Source organism: Quercus robur, chromosome 5, assembly GCF_932294415.1.
Source record: "Quercus robur chromosome 5, dhQueRobu3.1, whole genome shotgun sequence".
In the NCBI taxonomy this organism is placed as follows: Eukaryota; Viridiplantae; Streptophyta; class Magnoliopsida; order Fagales; family Fagaceae; genus Quercus; species Quercus robur.
In genome coordinates this window covers 51,134,193-51,159,351 of record NC_065538.1, presented here as the reverse complement: position 1 = coordinate 51,159,351, position 25,159 = coordinate 51,134,193, and positions in this window count along the sequence as shown.

Here is a 25,159-nt window from a genome sequence, read left to right as displayed (position 1 = left end):
AATTAGTTCACCGAAAAATGCACCAATCGTCACATCCTTAGATATTTTTGTCATTAAAAATCTAGCAACCTCGAATCATAAGACCACACCACCTAGAGCTAAAACCCAGATTCTCCATAATTTTATCCAGAAAAACCCATTCCACCCTGTCATAAGTCTTGCTCATGTCTAACTTCAACGCCATGTCCCTAATTTTACCACTATTTTTTTGGTTGATGTGGTGCATTGTATCAAAAGCTACCAAGACATTATTAGTTATTAATCTACCATGAACAAAAGCACTCTGACTATCTTTAATAATTGTTGGCAAAATCTTTTTCAACCTATTAGCCAGTGTTTTGGAAGCAAGTTTATAGACAGAATTACAAAGGCTTATAGGTCGATAGTTAGTAACACGCTTTGGGTTTTTCATATTCGAGCCCAAAACAATTTGGGTATCATTAAATTTAGGTGGACAAATACCAAAATTCAGAAAATCCAACACTGTTTTAGTAACCACCCACCCAACAGTAGGCCAAAAATGCTAAAAAAAATAAGGGAAGCATCCCGTCTGGGCTTGGTGCTTTTAAAGGAAACATTTGTTTAAGAGCTTTACATACCTCAGATTCCTGGAAATCCCCTGTAAGCATCTGGTTCATGGTTGTTGAAACTATGGGCTGAATAGCAAATAGAATTTTAGTAAAATCTGTGGGATTAGAAGAATGGAACAATTCAGAATAGTATTTGAGCACCACCTTCTCTATTTGGGCCCATAATTCCCTCAATATAATTTTTTTGGAACCGTGTGGATGCTTTAGAAAGGAAAAAGCTGCTGTTTTTATCACCTGACTGAATCCAACTTAATCTAGATCTTTGGTGCCACATTGCTTCTGCCTTATCTCTCCAGCAATTCAATTCCACCCTAGTCTCTCTCATAGAAGCAATAACTTCAAGCGTGACACTTTGAAGTTCAACCACAAATTTATTCCACATCTCTAATTTTATGTGATAGTTATCCAAACACTTCACCATAGGAAAATCTAAACCCGTGGTTGAAGCCTCCTACTGCAAATAATTTTATTTCCATGGTAGTTGGCATAGTCATCTCTTGCTCCTTGTGAACGTTGTTTAGTTTTTTATTTTTATTGAACATACTTGACTAGTATCCTCTAGTATATATAAAAAAGATTACAATATGAAAAACATACATGAACTAAATGGGTGATCTAAAAATTTAGAAAAAGTTGTTTTCCATTAATGAACTTACATAGCCTAAGTACCAAAAACTTCTCAGAAATATTGTGAGAGTCAGAACTAGTAAAATTGGGTACAAGAAGAAAAATAGAGTACATTGGGTAAAATTGGGTACATTGTTTAGCTTTTTAACTAATCTTTCTCTTCGCTTCCATGCAATAATGTAGTACTTACTTTCTGGTTGGTTGTATGCCAGCTCTCTAGGTACCTTAGGATCATATGGTGCTTTGTAGTATGCGTTGGACAAATAGAATCTGCTCTTAAGGTTCATGGGTTTGATTAAATCATAGTTCCTCTCTCGTTGTGATTAGGCGTTACTAGTTTGGACCCTTCTAGTAGTTCTTCTTGGGAAAACTTACGGTACCATTATTACTAAATGTTCACGTTCCTTTGGAGTATAATTTTTGTAGATGCTGAAGTTCTAGGATTGAGTGTAAATTTAAGCCCAATGTTGATTTTGAATCTTTTTATATATTCATCTGGTTAACTCTTACCAAAATTCTTATTTGCAATCAAATATGCAATTCTTATTTAACTATCTGCAATCTATGACCATTCTTTTCCTTTTTCTATTTCCACATGATTTTCTACAAAGAATGGTGGTGTGAGGACTCTTATTTAACATTATAAAAATTAAAGTTGGTACCCAAATATTTAAGTCATTCCTATGGTACTCTTAAAAAAATAATTGGTTAATTTTGTATTTGAGTTATGGGCTATGCTCTTTTATCACTTTCATAGTTTCGAATTGTTATCTGCTCTACCCTGTTTTCCCAAGAAAATAGAGAGGGAAAGAAAATTCGGCCAAAAATGGCACCGCAGCTATTGAAGTTTCACACCAGCAGTATCTCACGTTTGCTTCATAGCACACCAAGCTTGTCTTTTCTTTCTCTTTCCAAAACTCCAAAGCTTTCCAATACACTCTCCATTTCGTTTTATGTGGATTTGTGGTCTGATTAATTGTTGTTTTCTTTTTTACAATGATTTCAGTGAGATGGGTTAAAGCTCAAATTCAATCTCTTTAGAAGCTATGCTGTTGCAAGTTTAGGGAAGATTCAACCACCAAAGAAGTAAGCTTTTCTAGCTCCAATAACAATTTTTTAACTTGTTATTGTTTTTCAGTACTTTAAAATGTGAAGTATACACAAAATGTCCATAATTTCAAGCATGATTTCCACTTTTTTTTTTTTAATTATTGATGTCTGCAATTAAAATGTGTACAAATGATGTGTATAGAAAAACCCCTAATTTTGACTGCTTCTAGCTTCTAATTCACAATCTTGCTTAGATTTTGTATTGATTACTCTCAAGGCATTGAATGGAAAGTCTAGGCTTTTGTCTAGTATAAGATTAGGATCAAGTTACACTTAGGTAACTATTTGCAATGTTTCACCATTTCATAAATTTTTATTACATTGAAGAATTCCCCTATTAAATCACATATTTTCTTTGTTCTTAATATGCATGCCAAATATCTTGTTAATCGGATTTTATTTACTATCTTATTGTTATTTTAAAAGTTAAACATACTTGAAATTTAACATTTTACGATGAGATAGTAATTAATCTCTGATCATCTTGATATTCCGCAAGCAAGAGTATAACAAGGCAATGTAATCCAAAGAGTCACACTAGGTGTGGGTTTGGATCCGGCTATTACGTTTTGCGTTTACGTTTCTTCTCTTTTTTTTCTTCTTTTTTTTCTCTACTACTGCGCACGCGTTTAAGGGACAAACGGCTATTGTTCATGAACGGTAGAAGTATATTGTTGACTTTTCAGCCCCTTTTATCAGTCTCATGGGCCCCGTGAACAGTGCACAGGACCCACAAACTTCACTTTTCAGTAACTTTTTCATTAAAAATAGGTCCCACGGCACTATTCATACATTTAAAAATTAATTTGCTACAGTGTTTTCAGTTTTCAGTTTCAGCAAAATAAGTTCTATCCAAACAGACCCTAGGTCTATATATATACACACACATAATTTTTTTTTTTTTTTTGAATGGTTAGACACACACATACATACATATATATTGGTGAATTACGATGCTATTGAACCTATGACCTTACCCTCCATGCCACACTTGGAGGGTAGTGACTAAGCTTGTTGATGATTTGTGATAAAATTGCCTCAATTTTGCCAATTAGATGTTCAATAATGGAAAGGAAAAGTACTAAAACAATTGTAGGCTTAGTTAGTGGTTGCTCAAAGTGGGAGTTTTGTGCACTAGGACTAAAAGCTTTTTTGCAATAATGAAATGTGTGAAGATTTTTGTTAAAATTGAAACCCAGAATAGAATAACTCAATTTGGTGATGGTGGTGACAGTAGTAGAGTGGCAAAGGTTTGCACAAACGGAGGCAGTGGTGGTAGTAGTCATCCTAGAAGAAATTCATGTGATATCTTTAGAAGGGGTACTAAATAAAGTTTGTTGAGGGTCCATAGCCAACCTCAAAAATTATGGGACTAAGGCTTGGTTGTTAATGTTGTTTATGATATATATGGTAGTGTTGGTTGTCAATGGTTACAATGACTGATAATGGTGGAGGTGATGTAGTTGATGCTTATATGGTCACTTCTTGGCATAAATTTTTATAGTGGTAGTAATCTCATCAGATTCATGGAGTAGGTGGTGGTGATGTCATTGTGGTTGTTGATGAAACTATGGTGTAGAGCATCAGCAAAAAAATATATTTGTTTTGAGTGAAAGAAACTTATCTCTCTTTTCTCTAGTACAAGATTAGGATCAAGTTATACTTGGTAACTATTTACGATGTTACAACATTTCATAAAAATTTATTAGATTGAAGAATTCCACTGTTAAATCACACATTTTCATTGTTTTTGATATGTTCATGAAATTTCCTGTTGATCGGATTTTATTTACCATCTTATATAGTTATATTAAAGTTAAAAATACTTGAAATTTAACATTTTTTATGATGAGATAGTAATTAATCTTCGATCATCTAGATATTTTGCAAGCATAAGTTAAATTACTGTAGGGGTTAAATTAACAAGAACTTGGCCAGTAGGGGTTAAATTACTGGCTTTCCATGGAAAATGTTATTTGATTGGCCATTTAAAGTAGAGGAAATGAGGCTGCCAGTAACTCTAATCTGAACAAGGCCTTCTCCCCAATGTGTACGGATGGCGGGGAGGAATAAAACCTTGAGGGGATGTGTCATCAGGCCTCCCAAAGAGGACAATATCATGCACACGAGGGCACCCAAATGTGATGAAGCCTTCTCTGTACAGACTTATCAGATATGGACTAACCAATATGTTATGAACAACTATATTGTGTTATTGATCATAAGAGAATGATTTTGTTTAAATAAATTATGAAAAGTTAAAAGCTCTCATAAAAAGAAGTTTCTGAGGAAAAGAAAAGTTATTCTTTAAAGATAAAAGTTCCTGAAGTTCTGTTGTGCTTTAAAGATAAAGAATCTGATGAAAAGGTTTTAATGTTCTGTAAAGATAAAGTTTCTGATAAAAGTACAAGTTTATGTTAAAAGGTTATTAGATATCTGTTCTTTATGAAACTTTAAGTTTGATGACCATGAAAGTTATAATATTATGAGAAGAAGTTTATAAAGAAAAATTTTCTTATTCGGCAAGATGTTTCTAGTTTAAGACAACCTGACCAATAATTTGATTTAAGTTAAAATGATTATTTTGTAATGAGAATACATATATATTTATTTTAAACAATCAATATTATATTTGGTGACTTTGTAAGAAATTAAAGAAATTAAATCCAAAAAGTTTTGGTAATATTATTCTGATAAGAAAAAGGAGAACAATTATTTTCCTATGAAGAGCGTATAAGTTATTATTATGAATAGTATAAAATATTATTCATGAAAAGATGTTCTCCTATCTGAATATTTATAGAATGAAATGATTTGATTTACATGCATCCTTATTAAATTCTCATGTATCTTACCTTTACTGAGCTGTGTAGCTCATCCCTTCCACTCTTTCAGTCAACAGGTTTTATTTTGGAGCAGAGAGAGGCTTAGTCAAGTTTTGGAAGGAGCTAGTTTTAGTTTTAATGTATAGATCCCAAATTAGCATTTGATGATTAGCTTTGTAGTATTGTGTATTTTAGGATCTAATGATAGTTATGTACTTTAAAGTATTAAGAGATGTTTTATGCGAAATTCATAATTTGAATTATTGGCGGATTGTGTTATTGGTTGAAGTACAATGTAGATTCTCTGAATATCAAGTGAAAAGTTATCTCAAAAAGTAAAGAAATAGGAATTATAAGAAAGAGGAAAGCTTTTGTAAAAGTTAAGTTCGTTTATTAATATCAGGTTTAAGCTTGATATTAGCAAGTCGGTCATGGTCACAAGTTCAGGTATCGGGCTTAGGGCGTGATAGTTTCACAATAAAAAACTTAGGGGAAACTTGCCCAAAAAGAAATTCACTATAGTAAAGAGAAGTTTCAAATCTAGTACAAAACTTTTGTCCCTAGACTCTATAATCCCCGTAGATGAACTTACAGCAGAAACCTTCTACCGCTTTAAAACCTCTGAACTCTTCAATATATGAACGCCATCCTTTTTGCATGGATCCCAATACGTGACTAAGCAATGATGTACGACTCCCAGTATGTGACTAACTCACCAACTTGAAGAAGATGTTGGTTGCAAAGTTCTTCACTTCTTCAACAATGAAGATCAAGAAGTACTTGGTTACAAAACCCTAAGACGCAAAGACGCAGTAGTTTCTTTCAGAGAGAATAAGGCATCAGTCACCTTTTGCATATGTTCTCATTGTATGTTCTTGTATGACAGTCTTTAAAATAAGCCTTATATATGTCTAGAGTTGTAAGAAAAGAAACCCTTCATAAATATGAAGTACAGGTTTGGGTCAAGAAATAATTCTTTATAAGTACCTTCAATTTAGGTTTGTTCGTATTAATATTGAGGTAAACTTAATGTTAACATGCCGGTCATGCTCTAAACTCTGAAGTACAGGTTTGGGTCGTGACAGTTATGACGATTTGAGATTTGAGAAAATTACTTTAACTCACACACAATCATAACTGTTTGATGGGAACTATCACCTTCGAGGTACATCCTATAACTCCCACATTTCTTAGAATACATGTTTGCAATCATATTTAAAGCATTTTTTATCTTTTTTCTTTTCATTTTCTTAACATATTTTTATTTAAACAAATCATGCAAGGGCATATAAGAGAGAGAAAAGAAATATCCAATGATGATAAGCATTTGACATTCCAATTTTGCTATGCCGAAGCACACAAATGTCATTGACACTGCACTTTTGCTATGCCGAAGCATACAGGTATCATATTATGATTGGCGGGTAATAGTGGTGAGATGGTTATTTATGCCTTTCTCTTAGGATTTTCTAGTCATTCCCGTCAAAAAGAGTGATACGAGTGTTAAGTACAAGAGATAACTTAATCTTATTCATCACAAACAAAAGCCACAAAGCTCACTTACTTAGTTGTGCATAGAAATGCTCATTTAAGTTACAAGAGATACAAAGTTTATAAAATTTTGTTTCAATGACCATCCAAGATACACAAGTACCAATGTACACATAACACACTATTTTTGTATTTTTCTGATTTTTCAATTTTTTTAATATTAAAAACAAAATAATCAAAACTGAAAACAAACAAAAACAAGTTAAACAATGCAAAGTATAAAAACTAGATTGACTCAAAAATTGAAAGTAAAACACACAAGTAATGCACACACAAAAACAAGAAAAGATAGAGAGAAAAGTGATAGAATCACTTGGAGCTCTTTTCCTTCCACACCTTGGAAGAACCTTTCCTTTGATTAAACCTTTGAACCGGCGGTGAGGGGGAAGAATTAAAACCGTTCAAGTTTGAAAGGAACATAAGGGCTTTGAGAAGATCTCCAAAGGGAGCAAGAGAGGATTGAAGATGATTCTGGCTTCCAAATGCTATCATGTCGTTGCTCTGTTGAGTAGCAAGCCACTTATAGCAATTTAGTTGAGTATGACCGGCAACTCCACAATGATGACAGAGATGCTGCTTCTTTTATTTAGGCTTTTGAGAGTTAGCCTTCTTAGCCCTGGGATTCTTATCTTCCTTCTTATCTTGCTTGGGAGGTGCTCCTAAAATAAATTTTCCCTTGTTTAAGTTCTCACTAGCTAAAACAGTTTTAACATTATTGTTCTCAATTTCAACATTATTGCTAGGAGGAACAAAAACAATAGTACTAGTATAAGTAGTATTAAAGGAAGAGAAATCATACCCTAAACCTATTCAACCAAAAGCAGATTTCTAAAGACTAAGCATCTCATCAAGCTTTGCACTTGAAGTCCTCTCCAATTGAGTTCTGACTTGAAACAACTCCGCTTCAAGCTTCTTGGTCTTCTCAGCCAAGAAATTGTTCTCGTATCTCAATGCTCCAATAGTCTGATTAGCCTCATCAAACTTTGTGAACAGCTCTTCACAATCAAGTTCCACATCACTGAGCTTCTTGGTGGTCAGCCTATAAAGTTTTTCATGTTTCTCAGAAAGCTTGTATAATTTCTCATAGGCTGTATAGATATCATCTTGATCATCCATCTTCTCAAATTTGGATTCCATCAATTCCTCTTCTTCAACCACATCTTCAACAATCCCATCAGTAGGATTAACAGTGGCAGTAAAGGCATTCAAGATTCCGTCATCCTCATTGTCGGAATCATCCTCGAGCTCGGTGTCGCTCAAGGTAGCAGCAAGTGCCTTGCTCTTCCCAATGCTCTTGAGATATGTAGGACACTCTTGTTTCATGTGACCGAAGCCTTGACACCCAAAGCACTTTGGTCCTGTGCGAATAGTGTACTGACCGCCATCCCTTGAATCCTTCTTCCCTTTGTCTTGGATCTTGAACTGAGATGAACTGGATTACCTACGGTCCTTGTCAAAGCCTTTTCCATTGGCATTCTTCATAAACTTCTTGAATTGCGTGGTGATGTAGGACTTCATCTTAGAATTTTCATCATCTGAAGACTCATCTGTTTCACTGCTCTTGGCCTTCAGTGCCATGCTCTTGTCTTTACCCGTCTTGCCAATCCTAGTCAACCCTAGCTCGTAGGTCTGCAGATTTCCAACCAACTCCGTTAAAGGAATCTTGTCAATGTCCTTTGATTCCTCGATTGCCGTAATCTTAGCATGGAATCTCTTAGGTAGAGATCTGAGCACCTTTCTCACAATCTTGGGTTTAGGAATGGTTTTCCCAAGATTGAAAGCTGAGTTCACTATGTTCTTGAGTTTGGCATAGAACTCATCGAATGACTCATCCTCCTCCATTTTAATCTCTTCAAAGCTTGTAGTGAGCCTCTGAAATTTTGAATCCTTAACCGCCTTTGTTCCCTCATAGGTTGTCTGGAGGATAGTCCATGCTTCCTTAGTAGTTTCAGTGGAGGATATTTTCTTGAACTCCTCATTGGTGACCACACTGAATAAGGCATTTAACACTCTGATCTTGAAGTTTGTTGTCTTGATCTTGGCATCATCCTAGTCGGTCGACGCTTCCTTCGGCTTGGTCCAGCCTATCTCAACAGCTTGCCACACTTTTTCATCCAAAGATTGCACGAAAGCTCTCATTCGTACTTTCCAGTATGCAGTTAGTGCCATCAAATAAAGGAGGTATGATTAATGACTGTCCTCTATCCATGATAAACAGGGGTTAATAAATCAACACAGCAAAGATTAAACCCTAATTAGAGTGTGCCTGCTTGATACCACTAGTTGGGAAATTTAGACCCCGGTTGATAGAATTAACAAGTTTTAAATCCAAGTTATTAATTAGATTTAACGTCAATATCATGTCAAAATCATGCAGCGGAAAAATAAATAAAACAAGATATGATGACCTAGGAAAACCAATGAAACAAACTAGTTTCACAGTAAAAAACCTGGGGGGAAACCTTCCTGAAAAGCAATCCACTATAGTAAAGAGAAGTTTCAGATCTAGTACAAAACTTTTGTCCCTAGACTCTACAATCCCCGTAGATGAACTTACAGTAGAAACCTTCTACTGTTTCAGAACCTCTGAACTCTTCAATATATGAACGCCACCCTTTGATGCACGAATTCTAGTACGTGACTAATCAATTGCGTAGATCCCAGTAAGCGACTTAATCACCAACTAGAAGAAGATGTTGGCTGCAAAGTTCTTCTCTTCATCAACAATGAAGATCAAGAAGCACTTGGTTACAAAACCCTAAGGCGCAAAAGACGCAGTAGCTTCTTTCAGAGAGAATAAGGTATCGGTCACCTTTTGCATATGTTCTCCTTGTATTCTCTTATGTGACGGCCTCTAAAATAAGCCTTATATATGTCTAGGGTTGTGAGAAAAGAAACCCTACACAAATACATAAGCTTGGACCGAAATTCAGATCTGGAAATCTGAATTCCCGTAACCTCGATAAATACCTCAATTAATCGAGAATCTGTCGAGCTTTATTCATTAAATCTCGATAGATAGCTATCTGTCGAGCATTTATCAAGCTATCTATCCACAGGTGTCGAGCTATCTGTCCAGCTTTAATGAACAGCTTTTCTTCACTTGTTTCTTGGTCCAATCTTCATGGCTTTAATACTAAACTTGAAACATAGTTTCTTGAAGTACTAAACACATCCTAGATCTACCCAAATACAAGTAAAATGCTTTTTGTCAAAGGATTAGCCAACTACATAAATATTGACATATGTTCTTAACATGAATCACATATGTCCTAACAAAAAGTTCTGGAAATATTTCTTATCTTGGTTGTAGTCAATGTTAATTGTGCACTAAAGTATGTTGATGTTGAAGGATTATTATGTTTTGCTAATGTTTTGTTCTAGATTGACTAGCTAATGCAATTGTTTGGTAGTATCCTATAATAGAAATGTGACACTTGGTTCCCTATTCTATGTACTATAAGCTCAACAAACAGACAACATGGGAGAGATTACTAAAAGTCCTCAATGACAAGCTCACTGAAAAGCAGTTCTCTTTAAAGGTAGAAGTTCATTAGAAACATCATAATCGCGAATTCAATTGCTCTTTTAGCTGTTAAGACTTCTACTTCTTCCCTATCTCGAACTGCACCGCCTTATTGAACATAAAGCAATGAGTTGCTCATCTTGATTGTCTCAGATGACAACAATGACGCTTGAGGATTGATCATCAGTGAACACTATTCCATTGCATGTTGTACTAGAGGGAGAGGCTCAGCACATTGGCCACCCCGCTTATCACCATGTTTAGTTGATGCCAAATGATCCATACTTGTATTGCAAAATACTCCAATTCACGCTTTAACTCATACAATTGACTAAAATATAAATTCAGTTTAATTTTAATATTGACCATATTATTTTCGAAATAATAATTCGAAATTAAATTCATGCCAATGAGGTCTAACTTGACTGGGTTTAGGATTTTTTAGAGTTTTTAGGTTACTTCACTATGAAGTTCTTAAAATCTTATTCATCAATTTTGCAATTAGTTGATAAGATATGCCCAATATCATCAAAATTTTAAATAGATACCAAAATGATAGTAGTCAAAGGTTTTTTTTTTTTTTTTTTTTCAAAAATAAATGGATTAGTGTGCAGGTAACTTATCAATAAATAAAAGCTTTTAAAAAAATAAAAGCAAAGTTCAATTTTGTAATCTTCTCATTTATCTATTGGGGAATAATGGGAAATTACACTTTCCCCTAAACTAACGTTTGTGTAACACTTTACACCTTACCATCTATTTGGCAATTAAGTTGGATAGAGAAAGTCATGTGAGTCACACGCATGACTTGTTTTTCCGATGAACTTAACTACCAAATAGATGACAGGGTACAAAATGTCACACAAGCATTAGTTTAGAGGGGTGATCATGCATTCTTATAATTGAAGGGGGGTAATTGTAAACGGGAGTATAGACTATGAGGGTAAAGTGTTAATTATTTATGAAAAATGAGTTTATGGATCGAATGACAAATAATATTCTATTTGTAGGAAGACATGAGTGTTAATGAAATAGAGAACATTAAATACCACAACAAAATTTTCAAATTATTAATTCAAAAAAAAAGTTAATTGGTAGTGTAATATTACTTAAAGTTATACAAAATTTAACTTAAACCTTTTTATATGTTTTCCTTAGGTGGAACATTTTTGCAAAATAATAAAATAATTAATGCTAAAGGGTTTAGCAAAAGAATTGCCAAATGCCTTATAGCTGAATTGACACATTTCCATATACAAAGTGCTTAGGGGTTTAGGGGAGAAAGGGTTCGAGCTGTGGGGTTAGCAGCATGTTGTAATTATTTCTCAAAAAAAAAAAAAATTTAAAGGTTTCTCATGATATTTATTTGTTTTTGAATTGTGGAATTCTCACATTATTAAGTATATATATATATATATATATATAGGAGTAAAAAGGAGTGAGGCTAATTTTTACAAAATTTATTTTATAGAACAATAAACTGGTTATAAAAAATAAAATAATATATTAAAAAAAGGAGTAAGAAAATAATAAAATGATATATCAAATTTTAAAACATAAAATAAAAAGATACTTAAAATAGTAATTTACAAACTATTTTATCATTTTTGTATTGTAAAAAGGCAAACAAACCATTTAACCCATAATCTTGCTAAATGGGCAAGCTTTTATAATGTCGATAACTTTGTTTTATCTCTCTTTCTAATTAGGTCTTTTATTTAGAAGTGGGAGAGGTCCTTCCTTCCTTCTTATCTCTTCTATCTTCTTATTGTTATCAATTATTTCTTTAAAGAAGAAAAAGAATTATGTTTCGAAAAAGTTAATATGCATTAGCTAGTAGAAACCTTACCTAGTCTCTCCATAGAATAATTAAATGATTTTCTAAAGAAAAAATGCAACTGTAATTATGAAGTTTCCAATGTCTCCTTAAATTTACACTTTAGTATTCTAATATATATTTGTTAATTGAGTTATAATTCTTTTGTATATTGAAACCCTCATTTATTTTGTTGTCAAGGACAATTTTTTAAAGGGAAAAAAATGAAGAAAAAGAGCTTAAAATGCATTTGGGTTCTTAGAAAAGCAATAATGAGAAAGTCAAACCCAAAATTCAAATATTTTTTAATATAGGCTATTGGTCCTCTATCATTACAAGCTTAAGGTACTAAACAATAGAAAAATAGCACAACACATAAAATGCATAAGCTTAGAACTTTTATTTACATATAAGAAGAAGGGAAATTTGAGAAAGGTGGTGAGGGAGAGAAGAAAGACTTGTGTGTACCATTATTTTCTCCCCATGACTTCATAATCTTTAAACATAGAAACTCTTTGTTTGACAACTCACATTTGTGACTTGCACTTATTTGTAATTTTTTAATAATGAGAAAGTTGTCAAATTACTTAAAAAATGATACATTATTATTCCGTTAGACATATAGGCAAGGAAACATATATATATATATATATATACACACATTATTATTATTATTTTTTTTTTTTTGAGAATAACATAGGCAAGGAAACTAATGGACGTTAAACCATAGAATGAATACTTATTAAACTCAATTGGTCTTGAAAAACCATAGAGCGAAATAGGATGACTAACTTGATAAGCTCTATACTTTTTTTTTTTTTTTTTTTAAGTAATAATAAACAAGTTATGTATTCTATGTTAAATTTAACGACCAATAATATCAATTTTAGCTCTAGATTTCTTACAAAGAGCACATATCATAATATAATAGAATATTCAATTCAACGTAGGCATGTGAAAATGAAATTGATAATAATTAAAATATGATAATTTAGCTTAATGATATCAAAATGAATGGGTAGAGAATCTAAACTCTAAACTCCATACATAATGTAAAAGCTACTCAAATAGGAAATATATCAAATTAAATAAAAAAACATGTATTTACAACCACAATTAGCTAAGCTAACTCTCTCTTTAGCTAAATACATAAAAAAAAAGAAGTAATTACATCCACATTATCCTACTCTCCCTACACTATCACTCTTTTTTGTCATGATGGACAAAGGGTGATCACTAAATTTCATCAATTTATTTATTTTTTTTATGGGAAAAAAAAATCAACTTGATTTCACTCCAAACACTACTGATTTTTTAATATATAGTATCCATTTGGATAGCGAGTCCAGTGTTTTTTATGAGTTCTTTGCACTATTCATGGGATCTACAAACTTTTTTTTTTTTTTCAGCAAAACTTTAATTAAAAATGAGTCATACGGCACTATTCATACATTTAAAAATTATTTTGTTACAGGGTTTTCAACAATAAGCGATATCTAAACAGACTCATATATTAATAAATTTAGCCTTTTTTTTAATTTTAGTGGGCTAGAAAATACTATCATTTATTCAGTTTCAAAATTTTAATAACAATGGGCCCAATTAAAACGAGCATAGGCCCATACCGTTGAGCAGGGATCCAAGTCCAATTCTCTCTTTTTGAATTTCAATAAATATTACCGTTGAGTTTAGCAACATTCAAAAACAGAGAGAGAGAGAGGAATCGGCAAAAGGTGAGGAGTGCTGTCTCCGTTTGCTACATATCTCATCAAAAACAGACAAAACCTCAACCGGTGGAGAAGCGATATCTAAACAGACTCATATATTAATAAATTTAGCCTTTTTTTTAATTTTTTTTTAAATTTTAGTGGGCTAGAAAATACTATCATTTATTCAGTTTCAAAATTTTAATAACAATGGGCCCAATTAAAACGAGCATAGGCCCATACCGTTGAGCAGGGATCCAAGTCCAATTCTCTCTTTTTGAATTTCAATAAATATTACCGTTGAGTTTAGCAACATTCAAAAACAGAGAGAGAGAGAGGAATCGGCAAAAGGTGAGGAGTGCTGTCTCCGTTTGCTACATATCTCATCAAAAACAGACAAAACCTCAACCGGTGGAGACTCCGCTCCTCTCCCACTCTCTACCCATTCGCAGCACAGGTTTCTCTCTCTCTAAAATTTGTTTCTATGCTTTGATCAAACTCAATTACTTTCTCTATTAATTTTGACCCAGTTGGGTGTCAAGAACAACGCTAAGATACTTGCCAGTCGGGTCTGTGTTGAGGAGGGAAAGTCCCTGGGAGTGGAGTTGATGGCTGAGGAGGAACGCTCTAACGGACTCAGCCGAGTCAAGTGAATATTTTTCAAGCTATTGTGATTGCTTTTTTTGATCATGGGTTTTCTTAATTTTGACGAGAATGTGTGTTGTTTAAGTTTTTGTGGGTGCTTGTCAGGCGTTTGGATTGTTTTTTGTGATCGTGCGTTTTTTTTTTTTTTGGCTGATGAAATGGAGATGTTTTCTTGGAATGGTGGATTTCTGGTATTTCGATGAGCAAAGTGTTCTAATTCTGGTTTTATCTATTTGTTGGGTCTATAGTGGTTGCAGAGTTTCTCTCTATTATTTGTTTTGTTGTCTTTTGGATTGTTAGTTTTGATGGATTAATGAGTTTTAAATGACACTGTGACTTGGGAATTGAATTGCATAAAGAAAATTGAGTTATAGGACATAACTGTATTATGGTTGTTCTCAATTCAAGGACTAGAATTTCTCAAGAAACACTGTAAAATTTGTTTCTTTACTTTGTTTCTTTGATCCATAGGGTGATGGAGCAAAAGGGTTTTGCTTTCTGCCATGGTCATAGGTTCTTGCACAGGTAATTTTCATGCCAAGTCAATATCAGATGGCGCAGCTGGTGTTGTGTCTTCTGCTACAAAAGTTTCTCGTATATAAGATGCTGCTCGGCTGCAACAGAAGTTGATTGGTCAGGTATAAAGGATCATTAACCTATTCTTCAAAATTTATTGAATCTGTACCAACTGTATGCAACAAGGTTTAATTCATATCCATGGCATGGTAAAATTGAGGACATTACAGTTGGGCATAATATGTGAGCAGGATAGCTACATGTCAATTGCTTTTTTCTTTATCACTGAGTGAGGAATCAGATTGTATGCAAAATTTGAATTTTAAATTTTCAAGATAACCTCTTCTAGATGTGGTTGAATGGGCACTTTGTCATGCCATTAGTGGACAAAGATACAAGAGGTCCTTGGCAAGTCTCCTAAACATCAAGCAATGAGAAGATGAGAGCTTGAGATCGTATGTGGCTTGATTCAATAGGGAAGCCCTCTTAATCGACAAAGCAGAAAACAAGGTGTTGGTGACCCTTGTCTAGATGGAGGAAGGAAGTCAGCCCAAACGAGCGACAAAAGGGAAGACAAGAGGTCAAGACCTCCTTCCGAAAGCACAACCAACTTCACCCTGAACACCTTGCTTGAGCAAGTCCTCATGCAAGTAAGGGACGACCCAGCACTTAGGTGGCTGAACAAGCTAAAAATTATTGTTGCTTCCATCGGGACAACGGGCATGACACCTTCAAATGCCATGACTTAAAGCAACAGATTGAAACTTTTATCAAGCAAGGGAAACTATGATGGTTTGTCAAACGAGAGAGAGTTTAAGGGTCCGAAGCCCAATAGAAGGGCGGAAAAGTGTCCAAGAGCACCGCTCGGAGAAATAAGGGTGATCGTAGAAGGGACCACTATGGTTGGATCTTCGAGAAATGCAAAGAAGACCTACCTTCGCATGGTGCAGAATGTGCTAATGGTTTCCTTCCAAAGCTGTCAATGATGGATGACCTACCCATTACCTTTACTGAAGAAGACACCTGACAACTCCATTATTTGCATAATGATGCCTTAGTCATTACTCTATCTATAGTTGACTACACTACCTGAAGGGTGTTGGTGGATAATGGGATCTCAACTGACATATTCTACTATCCAGCCTTTCAATAGATGAGAATCAATAAAGAACGGCTCCTACCATTGGACACACCCTTCATAGGATTTAGTGGAACCAAGGTGTTCCTTGTAGGGTTCGTTACCTTACTAGTCACCATTGGCACCTACCTACAGTAGCTCACAAGGGAGGTCACCTTCTTAGTTTTCAATTGTTCTTCAGCTTATAACGCCATCATTAGGCGACCAACTCTTAATAAGTGGAGAGCAACAACCTCCACTTGCCACCTACTTGTCAAATTCCCTACAGAATATGGAATAGGGGAAGCACATGAGGATCAAATGGCAGCCTGCAAATGTTATATAGCCATGTTGGAGATTGATGATCATCTATAGACCTTGAAAATTAAAGAGTGATGAGTGACGGTGGAGTTAACGGAGGCGCTGGAAGACATTTCTCTAGACGACAATCACCCGGATAGAATAACCTGCATCAGCACCCAAGCGGGCCTTTCGGTTCGTCGGGAGCTCGAAGAGCAACTTGGATGTCTTCACTTGGAGCCATGAAGATATGTCGGGAATCAATCCAAGTAACATGGTCCACCCTCTTAATGTCTCTCTGTCCTTTCCCCCCATTCGACTGAATAAAAGAGTTTTTGTCCGTGAGAGGGACAAACTCATAGCGAAAAAGGTTCACAGTCTGCAAGAAGCGGGATTCATCAGGGAGGTCTACTACCATGATTGGTTGGACAATGTAGTAATGGTTAAAAAGGCAAACTTCAAGTGTGTGTGGATTTCACCAACTTGAACAAAGCATGCTCGAAGGACAACCATCCTCCCCCATGGATTGATCATTTGGTAGATTTGACGGCTAGACACCAGTTGTTAAGCTTTTGCTTTCTCCAGGTATAATTAGATCAAATTAGATGAATCCGATCGATCAAGAAAATACTTCATTTGTCATGAGATGTTCATCTAGCAGATTGGATGGAACATTGAGGTAGATTGGTCTCCTAGCGGGGTGTTGAGGCCAACCCCGAAAAGATCCAAGCCATACTAGAGATGATGCCTTCCAAGAATGTCAAAGAGGTACAAAGCCTGAATGAAAGAGTGGCAGCGCTTAACAAACTTGTCTCGCGAACAACAGACAAGTGCCTACCATTTTGAGACATTAAAGAAGGCCTTCGAATGGACCGATGAATGCCAAAAAGCTTTTGAGGAGCTGAAGGCATACCTTGCATCTCGACCACTACTTAGCCCATCCAAACCCCACGAAGAGCTCTCTTTCTACTTGGCCATGTCTCCTACGGCTGTCAGCTCAGCTCTGATCTGAGAGGAGGAACGCGTATAGATGCCGATACTACACCAATTGAGCATAAAGGGGGCGGAAGAAAGGTACCCTTCCCAAAGCATTTGCTTTGGTCACGATTGCCCGCAAGTCAAGGCCATGCTTTCAAGCTCACACAACTTTTATGGAAGATAATGAACCACTCGAGAACAACCATCAAAGCCCAAGCCTTGACTGACTTTGTCATTGAGTTCACAGCAAAAGAAGATGAAAGCTGGGGGCAACCCCATGGATGGTAAGAATGAACAGTTCATCCAATCGACACACTAAAGGAATTGGAGTTGTATTACAAAACCTGGAAGTGGATGTCATAGAGTGTGTAGTCCACCTCCAGTTCTCGACAACAAAAAATGAGGCTAAATATGAGGCCCTATTGATGAGCATTGACTTAGCTAAGCCTGGTTAGGCATCATGTAGGTCAAAATTTGGAGGCCAAGTTTGTACAAGTCCCGAGGGATGAGAATGCAAACATCGACGCTTAGCCAAAGCGGTGTCCTTAGAGAACATGATACTCGATTACCAGTTATTATCATTTATATAATGTTCTCTTTCTATTAATGAGGTAGACGTACATGTGATTCCAACAGGAATCGACTGGACGACTCTAATTGTCTCCTACCTCAAAGACAAGACGCTTTTAGAAGTCCACAATGCCTCTTGAAGGCTGAAGGTGCAAGCATCGCGCTTCGTGTTAATAGGAAATGTTCTTTACAAGAGAGGTTTCTCCCTTTCGTATTTAAGGTAACATAATCTAATCTAACATCTAATCCAATATATGAAAAATGAATAGATAAATAAATAATTTTAAACACAAAATTGAATTTGTTTTCTTAATAATTTCAAAGAACACATATATAAGTGAGATAAGGAATATGAGCAATACAAAATATTCGTAAATGCTTAAAACAATTACTCAAGCATCTAAAAATATCATATAATAAAGACATAACAATTTGTTACTAATTTGTTAAACAAAATATTTACAAATAGTGAAAGAAAATTGCACAAAGACCTTCTTCTTCAGCTGCACTAACTGTTCTTTATCATATTGTCCAGACTAACCAGCTGCATGTGGCTCTAATAAAACTAAAAAGCAGTTGCGAACACATTACATTCCAAGTTATTTGGTTGTTTGATATATGGGAAGATCATTCTAATAGCTAAATTTCTAGCTGGTCAGAGAAGCTCAGTAGAATGAACTTAAATTGATGTTGGATTAACATTGGCAAACAAGTTGTGTAGTTTTAGGAATTGTGCAATATGGAAGATAGCTTAGAATGTTGATATAGACTACATGTTTCATGCATTGAGTCATGCTACTACTTATCAATTAGCCAAAATCCATCATTTTGTAGCTAATTTAACTGTCATTTTTAATGACAAATAATTAATTACGATCTCAAAAGGCAATATTTTCAATATTTCTATTTTTGAAATATTGAAATGATTTTATGTTGAGTTATAATTGTTGAACAAAAGACGAAGCTTTTATTTAAAACTTGACTCTTTGAATTACAACACTTTAATTGGTGGGTTGGGTTGGGTTAATTTTTTTTTTTTTTTACTGTGGGTTAGGTTGGGTTTGGGTCATAAATTTCTAAACCCACCAAACCCAACCCGACCCACCCATATATTTAATATATATATTTAAAATATATTATATAATTAATAAATTTTTTTAAAATAACTAGCTCTTCCTATCCTATATAAAATCCAATTAATTCACATAAACCCTACTAAATTAGTATTGTTGTTTAGTCATTAGTGTTATTTGCTTTTAAGGAGTTACATTGATACTAATCTTTGGATTTTTTTTAATATATTTATATTTTTTCTATTCAATTTATTAATAATAATAATAATAATAATAATAATAATAATAAAAAATTTGTCCGACCCATGAGTTCAACCCGACCCATGTGGGTTGGGTTGGACTTATGTGATGGGTTGGGTTGGGTTAAATTTTTTTTGACCCACCATGATGGGTTGGATAAAAAAATCCCCTTAACCCAACCCATCCACACCCCTAACTGATGCTTTGACTCACTAACACTAGTGCACACACAACACCTTTCTTTCACTGCACACACGGTACTTACTCACCAAATACAATTGCACACACTAACACCTTACTCCTATACACCTAGCTACTAACACTATGACACAACCACTCTTGACTTTCTTTTCTTCACTTCACACACTTCACTCACTTCACATCATTCCACTTCACACGTCTTCACCTCACTTCACACAAGTATTTCTCTTCACTGACACTTCACCTAATTCCACACGTCTCACACACCTCACTCATGGCCATCATTACATCTATTTATACTAGATGTATGTCGGTTAAGAAACCGACTTGAAGCTTCTAACTTCCTCCTTTTTATTGGCATTAAATTAATGCCTTTTTCCAACCTTCTAGACATTATAGAAATTTGTGGCTGCAATTCACTGGTGTAGGGAAGCTTCTAGAGAAAATATGAGAACTATCTTTGGTTGTTTCGTTGAAAAATCTTCCATAAAGATAGTTTTTTTTTATAAATCTTTTTCAGTGTTTGATAGCATAAAAAGAATTGGTCAATAGAAAACACTCTTTAGTCAATGGAGAACCCTAACAAAAATAAGACTTATTTTTTATAGGTTGTTAAAAAAAAAAAAAGGTCGGAAACAAACTCTCTCTCACGCAACACATAACTACTCCCATAAATATTATCTTCTTTTGGCCACAGAAACAATATTTTCTTTCGTGCCTTCTAAGTCTTTCTCATGATAATCTTTCTCACTTCTTCTCTTCCTTTTGGTTTTTATCTCTTCTTAGGCCCTCATTGTCACTCTTTTTGGTCATCTATTTCGCTTTTAGTTTGTCTCCTGCTCTCTCTTTCTTCCTTGTTTCTCTTCCCTTCTGTAACACTGTCATTTGATAAGGTTTTTTGTTTTCTTCCTCAATTGGCCGGGTTCGTAAAGTCAATTCCCTTAGTGCAACAAAGGTCAAAGATTGCATTAATATAGTTGTGTTTGTCTTGTCCATGCATTTGTGTCTGTTTGTATTCAGCATATTGGTTTATTTTTTGTCTTCAGACTTTTAAGTTGCGCTTTCAATCATAGCAGCAAGCTCCATCAATTTGAAGCTTGGGTTTTAAACATCGTTAGGAGGAATTGTGGGAAAGGTTTGTGGATATGATTTTACCGAGGCACAAAACCCCTAGTTATAAAAAAAAAATTAAAAAAAAAACAAAAAAACAAAAAGTAACATTCCTTAACCTGATTCTTGGAACAATATTTATATACATGTGAAAATTATTAAAACTCATAGAGAAAGCTTTTAAAATTATTAAAACTTTCAGGTGATGATGCATGATTTATACTACCAATAATAGGGGCTTTCTTCTAGCTATCGGATTATATTGTTGTGAACTGGGATAATTGAAAGATAGTGTAGTCAATTCGAGATGACCAATCTCCTGAACTTGAGAGAGGAAATAGATATTTTTGGTTAATTTTTTGCTTGCTTTATTCATAATTCCTACATACATAAATACTAGAGAGATAAGCTTCATCACAAGCAAGTCTTAAAACATAGGATCCAACTCCTACTTAAATTTAAATACAAATTGAAATTAAATCCTAATCCTCATTCTAATATATTGCATAATTTTATTAGAATTCTATTCAAATTCAAACTTCTTCAACTACTGCAGAATTATTTTCCATTTGGCCTTGGGACACAACATTCCCTTCCCCTTCAGATGAATTTTGTCCTCAAGATTCTGCAACATAGAAATTAACCCTTGCTCACATTGATTGGAGAATACTCGGCCTTAGATTTTGAAGTGTTAAAGGAAAATTATGACCATGGAGACTTGCAACAATTCTTTAACCATTTCTGTGAGCACTATAAACAAATATATCTTGCTTTTCATACCCTTGAAGAATGTGTGAGATTGAGATCAACTCATCTGAATTCATGAAAAGATCCATTTGATCAATCTTTTCCACTTCATTGAACCTTTGATCTTCGAACTCAATTTTTGTAGAAAGTGCACCCTCCAACATATTACTTTCTTGAATTGTTGGTGATGCTTGAAGTACATCACTTTGATTCTCTGAAATTTCATGGGATTCTTGATTTTTTTATTGTTCTTTCATTTCCAAAAGCACATTGGATTGTTTATCTAAGAACTCTATCATTTGATCCCACGAATCTTGCATCCTTGCTATGCTTTTGGACATGTCCTTGACAATCTCTAACATTTGGTTAACATGCTCTGACATTGTTTGTTGTTCTTCGAGATTGAAGCTTTGATATAGGCTAGACATGATTTACCTTGAGCTTGATGCAAAACTGAATTTTCAATTTTTTTTTTGGGTGTGAGTCGTGGGGACTAGTGTGTGGGGGTTTTCTTTTTGGTTGGGTTAGGAACTATTTGGGGTTTTAAGGCATAGGATCCAACTCCTACTTAAATTTAAATACAAATACAAATTAAATCATACTCCTTATTCTAATCTATTGCATAATTTTATTAGAATTTTATTCAAATTAAAACTTCTTTAACTACTTCAGAATTATTTGTCATTTGGCCTTGGGCACAACACATATGAATTATAGATTGTAGGGAGTTGGCAAACTATATGAGAATTAATTACTTGTATAATTGCACAGGTTAGAATCCAATATTGGAAGAAAATCTGCTTGAACAACATTATGAAGTGTGATTGACAATGTAACATCATATTTTGCACATTATCTTTTAGATTTATTTGCAACTTCATTTTGAATTGAATTAATACTTCATCTAGTATACTTTGATATTAGTCTGCCCAAGTATTTGGAATTTAATAGCATGTACCAGTGTTGCCACGGGCGGCTCCACATGCAAGCTAGGGTGGTCACAAAACCACCCTGACTTGCACCGGACTTGCAAAAACAAATGTATATATACACTTGCTAAAAAAATATTATATGTTAAATTAACCTATTGTGACTACCCTAATAAAAATGTTGAACACTCTGATTTAAGAATTACAAAAATTTGGGTTCAACAAAAATAAGAGTAATGTTACATTCACAACATTTTTATAATAATTTCACAACAAATTCAATGTAGTAAGCTGTTACTAATTCTAATTTGACCCAAATACCGATATTTTTTTTTTATTCACCAATAACAGTTTTTTTGCATAAAATTTATTGTAAAAATATTATGGATGTAGCATTACTCCAAAATTAATTCTGCCCCCCAAACATAATCATTAATCCCTTTTATAATTTTTTTTAATAAAAAATTTTAAATAACAACAATAAATATTAGCCCAAATAACAATGAACATAAACTAAACAAAAACAAGACAAGACCAAACAACAACAAGTGAACAAATTGTTCAACAAAAAGCCTATTATATAACAAAAAGATAAAAATCGCTAATTATTTAAATTTGTAGATTGTTTAACCTATTCAATAAAATAATTTCTAATTTCATTTTTCCTTAAAAAATAGTACTAAGAAAAATATTGTGGTTGTGAGTTCTCTTTGATGATGATGATAGTTATACTCTTTTTGGCTTTACAGTCGCATCAATTTTGCTCTTCTTAGTGACTTGACTCGCAATTGTAGCAAATATTCAAGTTATCGCTTTATTAGATTTTGTATAATTTAATTTTCTTAGTGACCACCCTTAAAAAAATTCCTAAAATCGCCATTGAGTGTTGCAAATAGAGATCATGAAAATTAAAAAAAAGAAAAGAAAAAGAAATTGAGCGTTGTATCCACTACCGTTGTTGTATTCACTACCATTGAGTGTTGTATTCATATATATGAGCAAAATAAGTGGTAGAGATCATGAAAATTGGACAACTAATTTTGATTGTATTCATTGTCAAATTTTTAGTTTAAAAACCAAATTCATACTTTTTTTTTTATTATTTATTTATATTGACTACATTAGTTGATTTACAAAATACACATGTTATACATGTTTTAAATTATACAAGAAATTTTATAAAAAATAATTATGCATGCCAAATACTAGAAAATGTTATCAAGCTCATTACCAAACATAGAAAAATGAGATAGTTTCCAGAAAATGCTCTTTGAAAAATGACCAATTTTTCAGAAAACGTTAATGCAGAAACAAACAGAGCATTGGAGAGAATTCCGAAAAGAGAGCAAGAGAGAAATGTCTGGAATTAGAGAGAAATTTCTAGAAAGAGAGGCGATGCTTGATTTTTAACAATAATAATTTTTTTTTTGTTCAGCCATATAGATCTTTCTCACAATAATTTTTCAGAGAGCTCTTGGTCAGATTACCAACCAACTCAGTAAGTTTCTGCCTACTTGAGCTTTACACACTTTGCTTTCTTAATAACCTCTCCAATTTTCTGAAATTAACTTTTTTTTTTTTTTTTTTCGGTTGCATCAGAAATTTGTTCAAAAGCTTTTCTGGAATAGACAACTTGTAAGCTTAAAATTTATGAAAAGAAGAACCATTTTTTATTTCTCTTTGATTTTAGAGATATGACACTCTTTATCTGCTTCATTGATTAAAATGAATTCACGAGTGCCTAGATGAATCTAAATGTTCAAAAGGTAATTATATAACTACTCAAATCAAATTATGAGGTATATGTTGCAGTTATCTTCTTAGGCCCTCCTCTTTTGGTAGTTTATTTCTAAAATGAAAATAAGAGTGTTATTTGAGTAAAAGTGTCCAGGGATTAATTGGTTAGCCCTAATACATAAAATATTATTCATATATAAAGGAGAATAATGATATTACTGTTAGGTTCTAAGTACTTAGGAACTAATATATTAGAACTCTAATTTGTATTGTTGGCAAACCATGATCAAAACATGTTTTTAGTCTTGTTTTAGACTTGCTCAAAGTATGTGTTTTATGTAAAGTTGGAATCGAGCTGCAGCAGAATTCATTGTGCAATTCGGTCTGGCTCGATCGATGAAGAATTAGACTCGACTGATCGAATGTTTTTTAAGCCCATATGACGTGTAGGGTTTTATGTTTTACCCTAGGTATAAAAGGGAAACCCTAGCTATGTTTTTGTGTGGCTCTATTTTGCTGTGTGTGTGAATCTCTTGTGAGATCTAAGAGGTGGTTGCCTTCACACATGCTTAGGATTATCAAGAAGGAGATTTCATTGAGAGCTTGATGATTATTCAGTTGCTGCAATAAAAGCTTAAAGATACACAAGCAGAAGTGCTTGTACTTGCTGGAGAATCCAAGAAAGAAGGAGTCCGTGGTCTCGGAGCTGTCACGTAATCATGTCAGTAAGTTTTCTACAGGTGGGTAGCAATAGGATGTTAGTGGTCTAAGTCGCTATTGTGTAAACTTCAATTCTTTCATAGTGAATTCAAGTTTACCTTGAGGATAGCTAAGTTAAATCCTCCCTGGGTTTTTACCGGTTTGGTTTCCTGGGTCATCATATTTTTGTGTTCTTTATTTTCTGCACTTTACATTGATATGATATATTTGTGTTAACCTAGATCTGATAATTTGACTAAGTAATCGCTTGGCTAAATAACTAGGTTAATCTAGTTGTGTTTCAAGGAAGAGTTAAAATTGGCTAATCGTGAAAAAGAGGAATTGATTGTTAGATTAGTTGAATCTAATAAAAAAAATGAATTTTTGAGAAATCAAATTTCCTCTCAAGATGAGAAGATGAAAAGCTTGGAAGAAGAGTTAGCTAAATCTAAAGCTAAAATTGAAAATTTGACTAGTACTAAGCCTGTTGTTGATAACAGAAGTGTTTTTGTTTCTCTTAAGCCTAAAACTGAGAAAGTTTATATC